The sequence below is a fragment of the Cavia porcellus genome, unplaced genomic scaffold (genome assembly GCF_034190915.1).
Source record: "Cavia porcellus strain 051 isolate PalLab524CR breed Dunkin Hartley unplaced genomic scaffold, mCavPor4.1 scaffold_24, whole genome shotgun sequence".
NCBI classification, from domain to species: Eukaryota; Metazoa; Chordata; class Mammalia; order Rodentia; family Caviidae; genus Cavia; species Cavia porcellus.
In genome coordinates, this window is record NW_026947507.1 from 42694830 (window position 1) to 42713234 (window position 18405).

Here is an 18405-nt window from a genome sequence, read left to right on the forward strand (position 1 = left end):
AATGTCTTTAGAAAAGTAAAGTAGCTTATTCTCACATTCATCTTGCATACATTGTTTCATTTCAGTCTCAATCTAGTCCTGCAAGGAAGAGAATAAACATTCTGAGGGCTGAGGAAGCGAAGGTTGAATGACCTGCTTGTGGCAGCACACCTCAGTATGATGGTACCAACCACAGTCCTGCTGACCAGAAGTCCAGGGCACCATTTCCCATAACACACACCTATCTGTAGACAAGAGCAATGAAAGCCAAAGTAACATATCATAAGATAGCATTTCCCAAATGTCAGACCAAATTCCAGACCACCCCTGCAGGTTCTGCCAACTCTCCCCAATGGAAACCATGTTTTAAATTGTGCATGCATTCACTTCCAAGGAGGATGCCTCACCACTACCAGGGATGGAAAGCCAGAGCATGGCCCACAGAGGAGGTTGGTGCATAACGCACAGTGAAAACCCAGCAGTGCTGTAAAACACCAGCCTCTGCCAGGTCTCCCTCTGCTTTTTGCGAAAATGGACATTTGTGTGCACTATAGAGAGAGGAGATGGCCATCCTGAGTGACACTTCTTTTCCACTTTCCCCGAGCAGGACTCTAGGAGGACTGACATCAGGAAGGCAGGTGACAGAACTTGGTGGAAATGACAATTTATTGCCCACCAATGCACTTGTCTGAATCCACACCCTCAATCCTCCCTCACATGAGGTCCCCTCCTTGGGACTCACCCTTATTCCTTATTGCACCTTGGATTGTCTTCCATTACCCCTCCTCCACCTCACCAATGATAACCAAACAACACGTCCAGCACACACTGCTTTAGAAATATGACTGACTCATTTTAACCAACCCTCAGCTCCAACCCAAAAGCTAAAACAAAGCATCAGAAAGTGAATTTTATTAAAGGACAATGTTAGTATACTTCACAGTGGATAGCACCATTTAAGAAGACCCATCCCATGCCTGTGTTTCCAGAAATAGAAGCTCATTTGTAACCTTCTGAAAAGATTTCCCCTCAAGCCTCAGAGGATGGAAAGCAAAGCACTGCTGAGCTGAAAATGAGTCATTTCTGCCCACTCTCCTAGCTCGATCTAAAGGCTAGAATCCAAGGTTGGCCTGGGGCAGTCATGTGGCAGCACTCACAGTGGAGTCACTTTGCAATGTGGCTAAACACACAGGGCCATGGCTGGATATCAGACAATGTAAGAGTTATTTCCTCTTTCAGCACTCAAAAGTCACCTTCCCCTTGCAGTCTTGCATCATGGGGTTGCCTGGCATTGGAGACAACTCTGGGGGTCAAGAGTCTGTGTCAGCAGATAGTGGTCTCCCTGAAGTGACAGTCCAGAGACACAGGGCCTTGACCATCTTGCCTCTGCCATGTGGTGGGGCTCCCAAATGCTGTGTGAATGCACGAATCCTCCAGGCAAGATGGGCTTCCACACACTTGAGCTCACACCAGGGCAGCAGCCAGGGATGACCACACTGATTTTCACTATTTGCAATGCCAGGACTTGGGGCACTGGCCAGCCTCCAGAAGGGTCTCCATAACCCCCACATTCTTATCTGGTCCTGTCACACCTGGGCTGTGTGACCAACAGCAGCAATTAGAAGTGAAAGTATCACTTTTCAGGCTAGGTCACAAAAAACACTGTAGTGTCCTTTTGCTCTTGAGTCACTCACTGGGGGAAGCCAGCAACCATATTATGAGGGCACGTAGAAAGGTATCAAGGAAGTCCTTTCACATACTCCCTCATCTGTCTCTGTGGCCAATATCTTTTCCAGGGCAGAACCACATTCCATCTCTTTGTTGGACACTTGCCTAGAAATGAACTACTGATTTTTCAAACTCAGCATATGCAAAACTCAGCAAATCATCTCTCCAGAGCTACCCCTTCCCTTCCTTCCTCATCTGCTCTGGCTCCCCAATCCTCCCCAGAGCACAGCCTTATGCTCATCCCCTTCTCTCACTAGCCCTGAATCCAATGCAAGACCAAGCCCGGTATGATCTGTTTCCTCAGTGCCTCCTTCCTTTGTCTCTCCATTCCACTCATCACAGCCATCTCTCATCTGCGCAGGGAAGAGCCACTTGGTCTCCCACTGTTACCCATAATAGCCTCTGCCAGCATCCCAGCTTGCAGAAACCACCCTCCCAACCGGGAGAAGCTTTTTAAAGAACAATCTGAACACGCCAAGCCCCAACTACAGACTTCCAATGGCTTTCCTTTGCCAAAAGCACAGATTTTTCAGGGATAACTTTCAAGCTAACATAAAGCCCCTTCCTATCCGTCACTTGAACCCCAGGACTTGACTATGTCTACCACTCTAGCTCAGAGGCTCCAGGCTCAGTAACATCAGCTGAGGACCAGGGCCTTGGTCTGATTCATCACATAGGAACCAAACAATACTTTTTTAGTAGCAGCTTATTGAGACATGATCCATGTTCCATACATTGGAACCATTGAAAACACATAAAAGGCTATTCTCAGAGTTGTGCGACCACATTGTATCAGAGAACATTTTCATCTTCCCCTTGGGACCTGCTCCCTCCCACAAGCAGGACTCATTTCCCCATCCCCACCCCAGACGGTCATCAATCTCCCTCCTGACTCACACCATTTTAGACAGTAGTCACTGCACTAGTGCTCCCCAGTGACACAAGGGCTCCATCAGCCCTCTCCCTGCTCGTGCTTCCAGGTTTCACCCAGCCAGGGATGGTTTCTTTTCTTGACTGTTTTTTACATTCTCTCACACCTCAAAGTACACATCAAAGGCAACCTGAGGCATCAAATCTAGAGAGACCTCCTCTTCCTCAGCTTCTCCTTCCACCACCTGAATAGCTAGCAGGGACACAAAACAAACGGAGACGGCTCTTCTACAGTCTCGTTGTTCTCAGCTGAACAAGGTCATGTGCTCCCACGTGGCCAGATATTCTCCTTAGGTCCAAAGTAGCATTCCTCATGGCAGAGCCATTCTCCTCACACAACATGGCACTGTGCCTCGCACATGCATTCTTTCCATGATTCTGGCCACAAACTGAATCAGACAGGAACCCTGTCAAATCTCCCCATAAGATCAACATTGAACCTAACTTGAATTTGATTTGGTTCTCATCCAGTTTGATTTGCCACCAGAGTCATGGAAAGAATTAAGTTCATGAACCAAGGTACCACAGTCCTAAGTATTGAAAACAGATTCCAAAATAGTAGTCCACAAACTATCTGTACTGGCACAAGATTTCACACATGAGGACACCCTCCTATCTCTTCCCACACAAAATCCCATCTTTCTCCTTTAATAATTAATAGTAATGAAACAGTGGTATGAAATAATCTTTCAAATTACAGTGCCAAAATTTTACACAAGCAATTTTTATACAATTTTTGCAGAAGCAGTACATGTATCTGTGTATGTATGTTTTATTTTTACATTTATACCACTGTAGGCAAGGGTGGTTATAATAATCTACACACAGTTATGAATCTATCATCCTACAAGGCATTGTTCCTTAAAACATTTCAGGGAGACCACATGCAAAGAATGTTTGTTTTTCTTATTTTAACAAAGAATTTTTGAAAGTAAATAAGCCACATGTCCACATCCTTAGAAAGGATAAAGAGCCAGAGTCCAAGAAGGGGCAGCCCTGCAGATGAGCACAGCAGCTTTTCAGGGCGCCTGTGGCAGCAGAAATGAATTGTGTGGGCAGCCAGCAAAATACATAATCCAGACAGCTCGGCTTGTGCCCCAGCTAAATACAGGCTCACTCCACTATCTAGACACCTCCCTGGGATGGAGCGAACACTCGTGACAGAGCCTTCTCTAACCCAAACAGCATCCTCCGTCCTTTATCAGTGGGTCTTTCTTTTCCGGCGTGAAGCTATTCTTTGCACTAATTGCTTCATTTCTGTTGTTTTAAATAGGCAAGAGCCGATCCCGACACAGAACAGATGCCTGTATCTCTGGGATGCTCTTTCCTCATACGGTCTGTCCTGCTGCCGTCACTTGAGTTTGACTTCGCTCTGTCAGTGAAAAATTAGACTTCATTTCAGTATGCTAATAGCAACCTCTCCAAAACAATGTAATCAAGGCCTCATGTGCACCTATAATTTCATCCTTGACATAAGCCTGACAGCTATTTATTGTCTGAAAGGGAAAGGGAAGGAGGGGGAGGGAGAGGGGACTCCGACATGCCCCCCTCCCCCAAAACAAACCCAGCAGCTTTATGTTTGAAGACAGAGTCTTTGCAAAGTCCAAAAAAAAATGGCAATAATCATGGGGTTTACATATGTCTTGTCTTAAGCAATCAAGACAGAGAGTTAACAGAGAAGCACATTCAGATGTGCCAATTCCCAAACTGCCCACCTCTGATGAGCCAGCTGTGAGCCGCAATTGTCACATTATAATTTAGGCAAAGGGAAAAAAAGGCATCAGAATACGCACTGGATCAACATAATTATTCACAGCAGGATGCTGCAGAATTAATTTAGCCAATCAGAATGATACTTGGGGGTTGGGCACAGTCCAGAGATCAAGGAGAGAAAGCAGGGAGCAGAAGAGGGGAAGCAGAGAGGGGCAAGCAGGGGGAGGGGAGCACTGTTTTCCACCCCTCACTCACAGATGGATCATCTGATCTTGAAGGTATTTTGAACACACATACATACAATGTTGTTTTGTTTTCAATTATTTACAAACACCTATACAACACTCACACCACGCCAGTCATTCACTAAGCGCTTTATAAACGTCAGTGTCTCTAATCCTATGACTCTGGGATAAGATACCATTATTACCTTCCTTGGACATAACAAGGCTCAGAGAGGCTCAAAACCCTGCCCGGGACACACAGAGAAAAATGAGCAGGGCAGAAATGAAACCTAAGCAGACTGGCTCCAGAGGTGTGTCATTAACCAGTGTGGTTAAAGGATCAAGCTTCTAAACAAAGCAACTGGCAATCTGAAAGTACACGATGGCTAACAACATGCACTTCGCTGTAACACTGTGTAGATAAAGATTCGCCATCCTAGATTCCTTGAAGCTGGTTTTTCCAAGGATGGCAGCACTCTGGCAGCACTAAATGCAGTTGCTATACTGTGCTCTGCAGCTATCCTTAGAACCTGACTTTCCAAACTAGAAAGAGTAGCGACCTGGGAACCTCCAGGAGTCACAATGGAGCAGCCTCAACCTTGGGATAGTACTTGGCCTCCCTTCAAGTACTATATTCCTATAGAAAAGCAGCAGACAGGAAGCCAGAAAAGCAATGGCAAAGAAAGGGAAAATGGGCTGTTCTAAGAACCCGGCTGCATCTAAATGCCTGGCACTGAAACACAGATGAAAGGACCAAAGAAGAAATTACAGGTCACAGTAAAACAGCTTCCTGTCTGACTCTGTATCTACAAATACAAGCAATGACATAAAGTGACACTTGCCTTTCCCATAGGCACAAGGTGATTTGAGACTACGGTGGCCTTCTCACTGCCTTGCTTGGAATGCTATGTGAGGGCAGCTCTCAGAGGAGGTAGGCAGAGTCCTGATTTCCATGTAAAAGTTAGGCTTCAGCTTGCATTCACTGCTTCTGGTAATGGGGGGAAATGAGAGGCAGCGGCCCAGGGTTTTATGTCTGGCAATAATGTTTGATCTATGCCATTGTCAATGAGAACTGTGATTTAATCCATAAGGATATAGAGCCTTGTGATGAAAGGAGAATAATGACAAATCCTGATTAACAATCACTGCTACACTAAAGCAGGTTACCATAGTAACCGGGCTGAAATTATACAACAAACTGGGATGCCATACCAGGCAGATTACTCGAGGAAGGGGCCCTTTTCTGAAAGCATTTGGCTTTCTGTATTCACTTGAAATTAAAATGTGAGCGTCTTACTTTCAACTGGTATTAGCTCTCCTCTTTTTCTAAATGCTCCCTCTTCAGTGGTTCTCTGACAAAATGAGGAATAAACATCTACCCACAGGAAATGTAACAAATAGTTAAGCACATTTTCTCCTGAAAGGAGAGGACAAAACAAAGTATGGTGAGGAATCTTCCTTTCATATTATTCGTTTGATAAATCATGCTTAATTCCTTGCCTGTGGGATCTGTGGGGAGTCAAAGTGTGTCCCAGTCAATATTCTACCTCTCACTCTCCACACAGCGAATTTCTCTGTGTTTGCAAGAAAGAGGAGTAACCCAGAGAAAATTAAAGAAGGATCAGAAAGCTATCACTTTTGTTCCCATGGATACTTAATTTTGAATTAGAATTTAAAAATAAGGATATGGTTTTTAAATAATGTTGTTTCTCAGCATCTGCTCAAAATAATGGCAAGAATCTATGCAATGGGAGAATCTGCATTGGTAAACAGCACTTTTAAACTAGTATGAGTATGTTCACAACTGACTTGGGAGGTGAACCTTCATATAACAGATCTTAGCAACCAGCTTAGGAAAAATCTACTGCATTTAAATATCTCTATGTCAAATGCAGAAAAATATCAAATGAAACATTAAAAACAGTCAGAAAAAATCGTAATCCTAAATAATTATCTTAAAGGGATAAAGAGCTGTAAGGGAGAATAAAGAAACTTAAACACCATGGATATCCAATATTCTGCTTTCTAAAACAGAAAAAAAAAAATTAGAGCTTTTTAGTTCTAGATAGCACATCTCCCTGCAGATTTACCTGTAGCCCCGTAGAAAGAACTTGGATTCTAAGACTGAATCCAGTTTTAGGTATCATCTTGCTCATCCACCAGCTGTTAAGACCTCAGTCAAGTCAGGAGCCCTTTAGTTTTGATTTCCTCATCTGGGAGCCATAGGACCTCCTGTGCTTGCCAGGAGAAGTTTCTGAGATATGTAATAACTATTGCACATAAAAATATTCTAAAGAGTGTTTATTGTTTGATAACTGCTAAATCTGGGACTCAATTACTCAACATTTTGTAAATGCCAACTCCATGGTAGGCACAAAACAACCATGATAAATCCATTCCCATAGGGAAAAACAGCTGCCAAGTTTATAGTCACCAGCAAATTCACTTTGTCACTTTAACTTTAGTCCAGGCCAAAACAGACAATTTAAAAAAAATAAACGAAAGCATACATTTGCCAAGGGTAAATTCCTTCACACTGGTTCCATTTATATACCTTTAAGAAACAAAAACAGTACTAACTGCTTTAAAATCTTGGTGCAAGTTATGTGCAGGACAAAGCAGATGTCACTCTCTCAATGTATCTGCTTGTCTCTGCCCGGTGAGCTCTGCACTTCCAATTGGTGAAGCAAAGAGGAAGAAGGGAGAGAGCTGGGGCTTATGAATGTGACATAGCATGTGGATTCTCCCGGCTAGAGCCATATTTCTTGGGTTCACCGATCACCAGGTGGGTAATACTGTGGGAGTCTCAGGAATGTCTTGTGTCTCAGTTTCCTCACCCTGAAATAGGACTGTGGCAGCAGCCCAGCTTCCCAGGGCTGTTGTGAAGATTGCGCCATGAGGGGAAGACACAGGGGAGGCTGGAACAGTGAGTATTTGCTTCTATTTCCATGGGTGTTCAGGGCCCAAGGGCTTAAGATGTGGCAGTGGGGGAAGGATGAATTTCCTTAGTTCATCTTTCTCATTGAGTCTTTGACTTTTTCTTTATTTCTGTTAAGTAAGTATGTGTTTTTTCTCTTTCCTCTTTATTTTCATCTTCAATTGCTCTTTATTTTAGCATTTATTAAATAGAGCTATATGTTCAATGTTATTATTTTAAGACAAAGAAACAGAATACATTTCCCTCTTAAAGAAATTAAGTTGCTCTCTACTTAGGAGATTATTTGTGCGCCTCGGTGACTTCTGAAAAAAAAAAAAAGGTGCTCCCCACCCTGCTACAGGAAAATCAAGATCACAAAATAGAAAAACTGGGACACTGAGCTCTCTGGGGGTGTGTGTTTGGTTGGTTGGTTGGTTGGTTGGTTGGTTAGTTGGTTTTGCTGGTCATACCAAGCTCTTTGCACACTGCAACACAAACGTATCAACATCAAACTCTAAATCTGATAGGGAGATAAAAGGACAGCTAAATATTGAGGATAAACTGGTAGAAATCTGAAAATGAATTAAAAATAAAAATAGTAAATCTCTGAAGACATGCACAGCTCAAGGGCTGGTGAGGGATCCTTTGAGTCTGACAAAACTGCAGAATCAGAAAGTTCTCTGGGACCTTCCCAATACCTTTCTCAGATGCAGATCCCAAGACTCTCACATTGAGAAGTGTCCTTCTTACACCTGAGGACACAGAGCACCTTCATCTCCACAGGCACAGGGAGTGGAAAAGACTCTGGACAGAATGACTCACTAAGCACCCCACCTGATCATGAAGGTCACAGCCCTACTGTCCCATCACACTCGCATGCAGCTGTCCCCCTCCCCACCAAACCTAACCATAAAATCACACAGCTTCCCTGGATTCTTTGAGTCCTCACCTTGAAAACTTCCCATCACATAAAACTTAAATTAAATAAATCTGAGTTCTTTTCCTGTTCATCTTACTTCTATTACAGGTGCCTTGGACACAGGCCAGCAGTGCGTGACGAAAGGCATCTGCTCTTTCCTGCACTCCTCAGTGGAAAACATGCACTCTTTATATGTGACTATCCAGAACATAAGCTCGGTCTGCATTTTGGACTAGGACACACTGATGAACACCTTTGTCGTTCTATGGTACAGACAAAAATGTATTTTTAAAGTCAAAAACTTGTAGAATATTGCTACACTATCCAATATTCAGATGTTCTTAAAATGTATTAGCAAATCTGGAACCAGGTATGGTGGTGCAGGAAGGCTGAAGTAGGAGGACTGAAAGTTCAAGTCCAGTCTGGGCTACTTATTGACTTACTAAAACCTTTTCTTAAACTTAAAAAAAAAAAAGGAAAAAATAAAAACCTACACTCAAACCCAACCATCCTTTTGGCATCATCTAGCCAAATATGCAAAATTCAAATTGCTATTACTAATAAGGTAGTAATGAAAACCTTTAAAATGATGGAATCTTGGTGGCCTAGTAGGCCACCAGTAAGGAGGCCCAGTCCACAGGCCTAGCCCTGGCCATGCTCAGCCTCTACCTGCATGTGTGCAGACGCAAACCTGGGGTACCTCTTGGCTATCTATTTTTGGGGACTGGCTCTATTGTGACTACAGCTCTGCTGCTAACATGAATCCATATCTCTCCAGATAAATGACCCACCCCACGGTGTGCCTCTGGGCTGGTACAGTTACACTAAGATGGGTGTGGGGTTTTCGTGCAAGTGACTTTTATTCAGATAAAAGGATGAAATAAATCAGTGATGAGAATCCTCTTTTTCCAAGAATTATACAAGAGAAAAAAAAATGTTCTTAGAACCTTTTGATGCATTCAAAATGTAAATAGATTAATTTAGTCCCATAGGAAAATACATTCTATTCCTACAATTCAGGCTACCTACTATATTGAATAAAAGAATGTCACTGAAAAAAGTGACATATGTGAGAAGCAAAATTATGAAAACAGCATTTTAATTTCTCATCGTAGGAGAGAGAAAACGGCTACATTTCGGAAGTTGGTGGACAGTGTGTCTCAGAGGCCACTGGCTACTCATCGCTGACACTGCAAGAAGGTTCCAATGCCACTGTGAGCTGCTCCCTCGCCCTCCTGGTGTGCACCCGTGAACTAACTCTTAAGGGAACTCTGCGTTCAGATCTCCCACCTCTAGCTACGCCGCTCAGGATGCATCACAGTCGCCCTCTCCTGAGCATCCAATTTCTCACCTACCACTGACAAAGCACTCCAGGAATCCTGCCCCCAAGATGCCAGCCTTTACATCATCTATGCACAGCCCCATGACCCCATGAGTAAGCTCCACACTAAGAAGAACTACATTCCAGCCCCTGCCACCTTGCAGGTTAACTGTGCAGCCTCACATGTGTTACTGACCTCTCTGATCTTCAGTTTCGATTTATGAAAAGCAGACAATAATAATGCCTCTGCTTTTATTTTTAAGAAGATCAAATAAAATAATAAGTAAACACATATCTCTAAAACTATAAAACTTTATGTTTCTTTGAGAGAATATTATACCTAGTAATTAAAGTAGTAACATGCAGTAATGGTTTTCAAATTTCTGAGCAGGAAGTTCTTTAAAAGAAGGATGGAAAGCTGAGGCAGGAAGATCACAAGTTTAAGCCCAGTTTGGATACTTTAGTGACTTAATGAGACACTGTCTCAAAACAGAAATTAAAACTGGTGTGAAAGCCCTGAGTTTGACCTGCAGTAATAAAAAAAAAAAAAGGTAAGGAAAGAACAGGAGGCCCCATCTAGACTCTGGGCCCCTCATGCCTTCTGGCCACCAACACTTATTTAGGGCTCCTCTCTCTTTTACTCCTAGGTACGGAATGCCCCCCAAGGGCCTGTGAGCGAAAGGTTTCCTCCCACCCTGCCCGCCCACGTGTGGTGCTACCAGGAGGTGGCAGAGCCTCTGGAAGGTTCTGGGGTCACTGGGGACATGACCTGGAAAGGAAGGAATGGGGTCTTCCTTTTTTGCCCTCTTCCACATGACCCTCGCCATCGCCATCCAGAATGCCGGCCAAGGCTTTGCCTGCTCCTGTCTGAGACCCTTGGCTCGGTCAGCACCGTTTCCATCGTGAAGAAAGACACAAATAGTGTACAGTTTACACTTGTCCCTAATTTTTCATTTATTACACTTTCCACAGTCATAAGAGACATGCATGTTCTGGGGCTGCTTAGCATCTGCACAGCTTAGCAGCCCCATGGGATGAACCCTGACTCTTGGGTGCAGAGAAAAAGGACAGTGAATATGCAGAACGGGAGCACAGCCAGGCTGAGGTTGAACGAATCTGCAGAGAAACTTTAGGCCTTGAGCCCACACTCTGTCTCCCAGTAGCTCATCTCCTGGAATGTGATGAGATGGATGTGGAGGCACCAGGGCAGCAGGATGCTAAGACCCCTAAGGTGGATCCCCAGGGGAGGACAAGAGACAAACCTGGGGTCCTCACTGGTCAGCCGACAGTGCAGTCCTGCACTGGACTCAATGGCCAGGAGGGGAACCTCAGATCTGACAGCAGTAGAAAGGAACATTAAGTGGCCCAAGGGGTCACATGAGCTGGCCCTCAAGGAAACAGCTTCTTGGCAGATCCTTCCAGGCACAGCTTGTGTGGGCCCCAAGGCCTGCACAGCCCAACCCTCTACTGCTCAGGCTTTCTTTAGTACTGAGATGCTGAGGGTCTGATTCTTCCCCCTCACAGTCTTGTGCTGCCTGGAGCCCCTGTGCCTGGCAAGCGCAGCAGTGGATCGAGTAGTTTAATTCTAAGTAAAAGATGTCACATGCAAATTTGCCTTTTTTGAAGATGTTTTAAAATCTAAAGCCAATGGGGGAAAGTGGACGCAGCATCCCAGCCTCAGCCCCCGGCCTTGCTGCTGTAGACGAGGCAGCATGGCACACGACCCCTGAGGATTGTGGGCTCCCTGGCTCTGTGATTATTACATGAAGCATCTGAGGATTGTACCTTCCTGCGTGGTTAGTTGTGCCTTTATGAAAAATTCTAGTGTCATTAGGTCCATGAAACATGTCAGAGATGAAGTTCTAAGAGCTATGTCATCTTGCCAGTTTGAGTGTACACTGGCAGGTGTTGGGTGAACCACAGGATGTTTGACTGGCTTGGCTCAAAAAATCAGCCATGTTTCAATTTAAGTAAAGTTAGTACGAGGCATGTGCAGAATGTTGCTGTCAACTTGTAGTGGGCTGCTGTGCATGTTATAAGCTGGGAAAGAGCCACATGTCTGCCTTGCTGAAGTATAAATTTAAGAGTGATCATGTATATTAAATGCCTAGTATAACCAATAGCACGTTAGTTACATGCCAGTACAACTAATTGAAATGATGAATATTAACTGTTGGTAATATTACTGGTACTGTTTTTCAGCACAATGAAATTCTTCTTCCTGTCTAACATACAATGGAGCAAAACAGCACTGTAGGTAGAACAGAACTGGCAAAACTGTCACACCATGTAAAATGCAATGTCTTCTGTCCCCTTAGAGATTTAGATCACAATGGTTAAAATGTAGAACACTTCCTCTGGCCACTGGGCCTCTGTCTGAAGGAAGCAACCCCCAGTGATGAACCTGTGCCAGCTGAGGGAGGCAGTATAGTAAGTACATTCATCTAGGAGATTTTAAAAGAAAAAGAGAAGTTATTTGCTGAAAGAGTGAAACATAAATACCAAAGGTATACTACTGAGTCCAAAAGTAAAGATACCTGGTTTATTAATTTTCCCTGGGATATTCCTACCCTATGCTCTTCTCTACCTTAAAGGAAAGCTGAGGTCAGATTTACATCAAATTTAAATGTAATTGCAAAATTTGTACATTGAAGCTCCTTCATTGGTTCCCTTGGCAACAGTTCTAACTTTTGGAGCCACCCTGGATACAGAGCATTCCGGCAAGAGTTCTTCTGGGTTGATTTCTTAGAAAGCCTATGCTACAATCAGAGCACAACTTGTAAGCCAGCATTTGAGTAGAACATGGAATGACATATTTAAACAAAGAATTAAAGTGGCTTCATCTCAGGCATATTTCAACCAAACATTTGCTGTGTTCTGCCCAAGGAAAAGACTTCTTTCATACCTCTCTAAACTGGCCAGGCTTTTCCTGGGTCACTGTCAGACTTCTGAGTCCTGACACAGAAGTTGTGATGGTTTAGTGACCACACAATGGTCACAGCCATGGGTAGATCTAGACCAGAGTCCAGGCAAGACAATGGACCTCATAGCCCAAAAGTCCCTGAGCAGGAAACAACACCAAGCAGTGCTAGTGTGGGGTGTGTGTATGTGTGTGTGTGTGTGTGTGTGTGTGTGTGTGTGTGTGACACCAACATGGATATGTCACACTATCACCTGTACTTAAGATCAACACTGACACACTTTAAAATTCTCACTTTCTACCAACCCATTGGGCTGAGAAGCTACTATCTGCAGTTTGTTAACTCAAGCAAGGTCACACTGATGAAGTAAAGTGACATCTGTGTTTCTAAGTGGTCAACCCCAGGATACAGAGAGCAATTTTTCTTGTTTCCTAATACAGTACAAGCAACAGACTTGCACCTGAAATTTGTGACATTCACTTCAGCAGAACGACAGAGATGTAGAGGGAGGGAAGAAGAGATGCAGGAAGCCAGCCAGCATGGAAAAGGCATTTTATAATTTATCTCAACAGAAGTTCTTTCAAGACAGGGTAGACTGGTGGGTGAGGACAGATATCACATGAGATTTCTTCTCAAAAAGGCACCGTCATAATAGTGGCTCCCATTTCTGAGCACTCAGCAAAGGCCAGGCGCAAGCCTCACACACTTCACCCCACACATCTGGTTTTCAGCTGAACACTACCCCTAGACATGGTGTTTTCTCAGTGTTAAGGCTGCAAACACTCACATATATGTAGATCCAGGCTAATCGGGGTACATAGGTGGCAGGCAGTGAAGTCTAACTTACTAGGTGAACCTGACATCTCTCCTCCAGTGTCCCATGCAGGGAAGCCTAGGATCTTGCCACATGCTTGCCCCTCCCCCAGGACCTTGACACTGCAGCTCTGAGGCAGGAAATGCACGTAGCTCTGGACTGAGCATCTTGTACGTAGGCAGTACAGGAGCCAGATGCCCTGTGGATTGTCCTCTTCCTAATTCATGTCAATAATGTGAACCTGATAGCACTGTCATGCAGCTTCAAAGATCTAGGATGTAAAACAAACATGTAGCTGACACTCCATCACAGCAATCCCCACCCTCACAGCCTCCTTGATCGTCCATGGAAACACAAGACTCAAAATGTCCACCTTGGTGACAATGGACCCAGGGACTACAGGCTTCTTCCTGGAGGACTCACAGGCTGATCTCATCACTGCACTCCTCATAAACAAAGTATTATATACCCAAGGCCTGCTATGGAACATTCCAAGCTCCAGTCACCTAAGCCTCATTCCCCTGCAGTATGGGGTCCATCTAGACTAAAAGTCAAAAAACCTATCTTTGTGAGCTCACTCAGCAACCTGGCTAGCTTATAACACTGGATGAACAGGTGAAGCTTTCTGCCTCTGGCACAGTATCTGGTAAGCAGCAAGCCCTCATGATAGTATTTAGCATCTCATTACTGCTCCACATCTTGCAGAATTGTTGTTGGGCTTTTACGTGTCCCAGCGATGGTGCTCAGTCAGTCTATTGGAACAGCAGCCCTCATATTTCAGATGTGACTACAGGGCTCAATGGATGGCAGATGCTCTTTGTACTTGGGTGTGTTAAATGCCACTCCACTTTCTATGGGATGAATTTTGTATTTCCTAAAATTCATATGTTGATGCCTAAATCCCCAGTGTGATGCTTTTAAGAGGTGGGACCTTCGGTGACTTAGGTCATGAGGGTAGAACCCTCATAATAGGATTAGTGACCTTACATGAAGATAAAAAGAGATCTCTCTCTTCTTTCTTCCCCCTCCCTCTCTCTGCTTCCACTCCTCCTTCACCCTCTCTTCCTTTCTCTCTTCTTGTCAGCAAGAAGGTAGCCATCTGTAAATTCAGACACTGAATCTATAAGCACCTTGATCTTGGACTTCAGCCTCTAAACCTTTGAGAAATAGATGTCTGATTTTTCAACCTCCTGATCTATGGCATTCTGCTATTGCAGCCCAAACTGACTAAGAAGTAACTGCAGCCAGGAACTGGTCTTGAGGGTGGGAGGTCCAAGGAAAGGCAAAGATGCTACAGGGTATCAAGCAACGAAGCCATCAGAAGGTGGCCCAGCAGAGCTATAAGTAAGGATCTGGCACAATTAATGTCAGATGAACATCAGAGTTCAAATTTGCCTTTTGAAAGGCTAAACTTTACTTCTTCCAGTACAATTCCCTATTTACAGAATGACCAGGACAAATGTCACTTCACTGAAAATCAAACTCAGATAAATGAAAAATAACAATCAACCTTGAGCATTTTATTGCTAAGGTGGGAACAATTTCGCTCCATGTGATCCAGGATGCAAGATAACATGTCAGTTTCCCCTGTCATTCCCTTTATTAATCAGGAAACCAAAAAAACTCAATAAAAATCATATAAAAGGCTTATGAACATCATTCAAATCTGCTCTGGCAGTGATTTGCTTTCATTTAGTGTAACTGGTTTTTCCATTAAAATAAAATTAAAGATGTTATTGTGGTTGCTGAGGAGGAGATCTGGGGATTATACTTCCTAGAAAAGCGATCTCCGGGTCTCTCCTACTCGGCTGTCTCAGCATTCCATCACAGCTCAGTAACACATGCAGCAGCAGGGTCTCCTGTGGCTGGCTGCCAGGTGGATGCTGGCCACAGGCAGAGAGGGACAGCAAACTCTCTAGGATCTTTGGAACAAGGGGGACTAGGGGAGCTCCCAGGCACTGGCATTTCTAACAAGCTCCATGGGAATTTTGGGGAGGGGCGGGGCAGAGTTCTGAACCATTAATTAACAACCAGTAAATCCAGGGCCTTCTTGGAATGGTCAGCGAAGCACATACCAGGAAGCCTTAACCTAAGCTATCACCATGTCAGATCACTCCCCCCACCAACCCTGTCAATGCCATTCCACCCCCACAAACACTTCTCTCTTCTTTCCCTACAAACTAATTGCTACCTGTCCAAATCCTATAGTCCTGAAAACAGTTAAGTACCATCTCCACTCTTTCTTCATGTAGCTCTCTTTGATCCTATCAGCTAGAAGTAATTTCTTCCATTCCTAAACTTCCACTTAATCTGTGCTATTTGCATCATTGTTGCTTTCCATCTGGCACTGTGGGATGTGAACACACATATTTCTTCCTTGCAGCTTTCAGGGCAGAGAATCCACACCAGACTCAGCTTTGCAACCTTAAAACTCTGCACATGATAGATACTCTGTTATTCCCTGGAGAAGGAAATAGATAAGAAACAAAGGGACAAAGAAGGAGACAGAATGTGTGTCCTCTCTGCTAACTTTTATAGTTCTGTAGTTTGCAAAAACAAGCTGAGCTTGCTCCACAGACCATTAACATTTCTAAATCCACACAGCCTGCTAATAAAAGCATGTGCAGGATTCTTAAAGGCCCTATAAGCAAGGTTTTATATCCTGGCTTTAGCATTGCTGGCATCTGTGGCATCTAAAACCTGAGAAGTCTATTCCTCTGAGGTGTCATTAGCGTTCCATGTGCCTTCAAAGGCTCAAAGACAATTTGTTGGACTCCTCTAAGAATGCCAGTTTCTTTCCAGCCACCACAAAAATATATCTTAGCTACCACTGGAATTGTCATTTGCTTTCTTTGCCTTCAAAAGCTCTGTGAGAGACACGGCCCTGTGCTATTATTGGCACTGTCGGTTCCCTGTGTGATATCAAAAGAGCCCTCCAAAGTTTCTTTGTGTGTACATCTCTGTGTGTGTGCATAGTGACATGAAGATTATTTTTCTGGTAAAATGCCTTGTCCACAAAGCCAACCCAATTTTTTATCTAATAGTTCCCCAGTGGAAAAAAAATGTCTAGGGAGAATAAACCAAACTGTAAAAATCTTTATTTCACCCTGATCAATAGAAAGAAAACAATGATGGCAATGCCCTGAAATCTAAAGTAATATTCATATATACGTTAGAATTTGACATATCTATAATCTCACAGTGGGGATTGAGACTCAAGTCAACATTTCTATCAAATGATACCATTAGCCAAAGCATAGGCTCTCTAGGTTCCCTAAGCAGTCGTCAGTCTCTGTGACAGAATTATAAACAGCCTCTACCCAACCAAGTTGCCAAGGACTCCTCCACACTCTGAACACACAGTGCTTCACTGAAGGCTCTACCAGCCTATGTGGCAAGACAGCTTTCAGTGTGGGTGTGCTGTCCTGCACTCTGCTGAATGCTGAGCATCTCTCATAATGCCAGTGACAGTCCCCAGGCACCGCGAATACCAGGAAGGTGCCTGCAACACTGCACACACCCCACTTGCTCCCAAGGGATACAGTGTAAGGATGAGTGTGGATGTACACACACACATATTCTAAAATCTACATTGCTACCATATATTGTATGCTATGGGCTCTAGACACGTATGTGTGACACTAGAAAGGGATAAACAGAGAAAAAAAACATGGGGATGGAACAGGTATTTGCCATGTGTGTTACCTCTGCAAGCCAAATATGCAAAGCTTCACAAGACCGAGAGGTTTGGACAAAGATTCAATTCACCATTTACAAACACAGAATGTCTTCATTTTCCCCAACAGTCCTTTGCTTTACTGAGCCTCATTGGGCTCGAGGACAGATGAATAAAGAAAGAAAATTTAACACTGCCATGGACAGCACTTCCAGCCCACTGGATCTGCCCAGCCCATGTAGGCACCAGGCTTCCTCTGCCTGCTGGCCCTTCCCTTGTCTTCCTCAGGGTCCTGCATCTTGATGTTCACAGTTCCCCTGAATTCAGGCTGTGGGGCACAGGCTAGGGACATGCATCTGTTCAAGCATAAAGTAAAGAAAATCAAAGTTTCATGTTTACCTCACTGTTTCACATATTTATTATTTCTTTTAGTTTTCCCAATAACCCCGACAGGTGTGTCCTTTAAGTCTCATTTTAAGGTCAAATACATTTTTCAAACCTTCTGAAAACTATGCCCACTTGTACATCTCTGTCTTTGCCACCCACACTACTGCCATTACCACCAATGACAGTGGTGAGAGAATCAAGAAACCAAAGTGTGCCCATGACAGAAGTTCCTGCAGCAAGTTCATGTCTGACTGTCACTTGGAAATGTCACCTCACTCAGCCATGCAGCAGAGGGACAGGGCATTCTGGTTGATGAGTCTATTTATGCACCACAAAATCAGTATAAAACAGCTAGGGAGGATTAAAACACAGTCTTTTACCCTCCTGGAATTTGCAAACTAGAACGGAAATGATGGCAGAGAGGCAAGCACAGAGGAGACTAAAAGACTGAATGTCTTCCAAAACTCCGATCCTACTGAAAGTCAGTCTGAAACGTAACTAAAACACCAAATTTTGACATGGTCGCTCTCACTTGTGCACTGCACAGTAAGCCTTAGCAAAGCAGGTGGGACTGATCAACAGCTAAGGAGATGAACAGCCGCTCCCAGGAGAAGTCAAGCAGCAAGAAACTTGCTCAGAGGGGCCAAAGGAACCAGACATGATGCAGAAGCCCTCTCCCATCTGGATACTCCCATGCTTGCAAAGTCAGCATGGGCAGGACTGCCCTTCTGCAGTGCCCAGATGACAAAGTTGAGCAGAAGGGCAGGTGCTATGTGGTCACTTTGAGCATGCCCATTATCAAGCTGCATTGCCTCAATGGTTCTTCCTCAGGAGAATGATAGACCAATGAGGCATGGAAGCTTGGAGAACCTGAGA

At 44.1% G+C, this 18405-nt stretch overlaps 1 protein-coding gene and 1 long non-coding RNA gene across 11 annotated transcripts in view; one reads left to right on the top strand and one right to left on the bottom strand.

Annotated features, from left to right (window-relative positions):
* Positions 1-18405, bottom strand: part of Msra (methionine sulfoxide reductase A) — a 333241-nt gene that overhangs the window by 249028 nt on the left and 65808 nt on the right. The gene's annotated exons all lie outside the window — the stretch shown is intronic.
* Positions 7266-10092, top strand: LOC134472742 (uncharacterized). Its single transcript, XR_010042678.1, has 3 exons — positions 7266-7359; positions 8519-8678; positions 9526-10092. It is a non-coding gene; the product is annotated as an uncharacterized LOC134472742 (long non-coding RNA).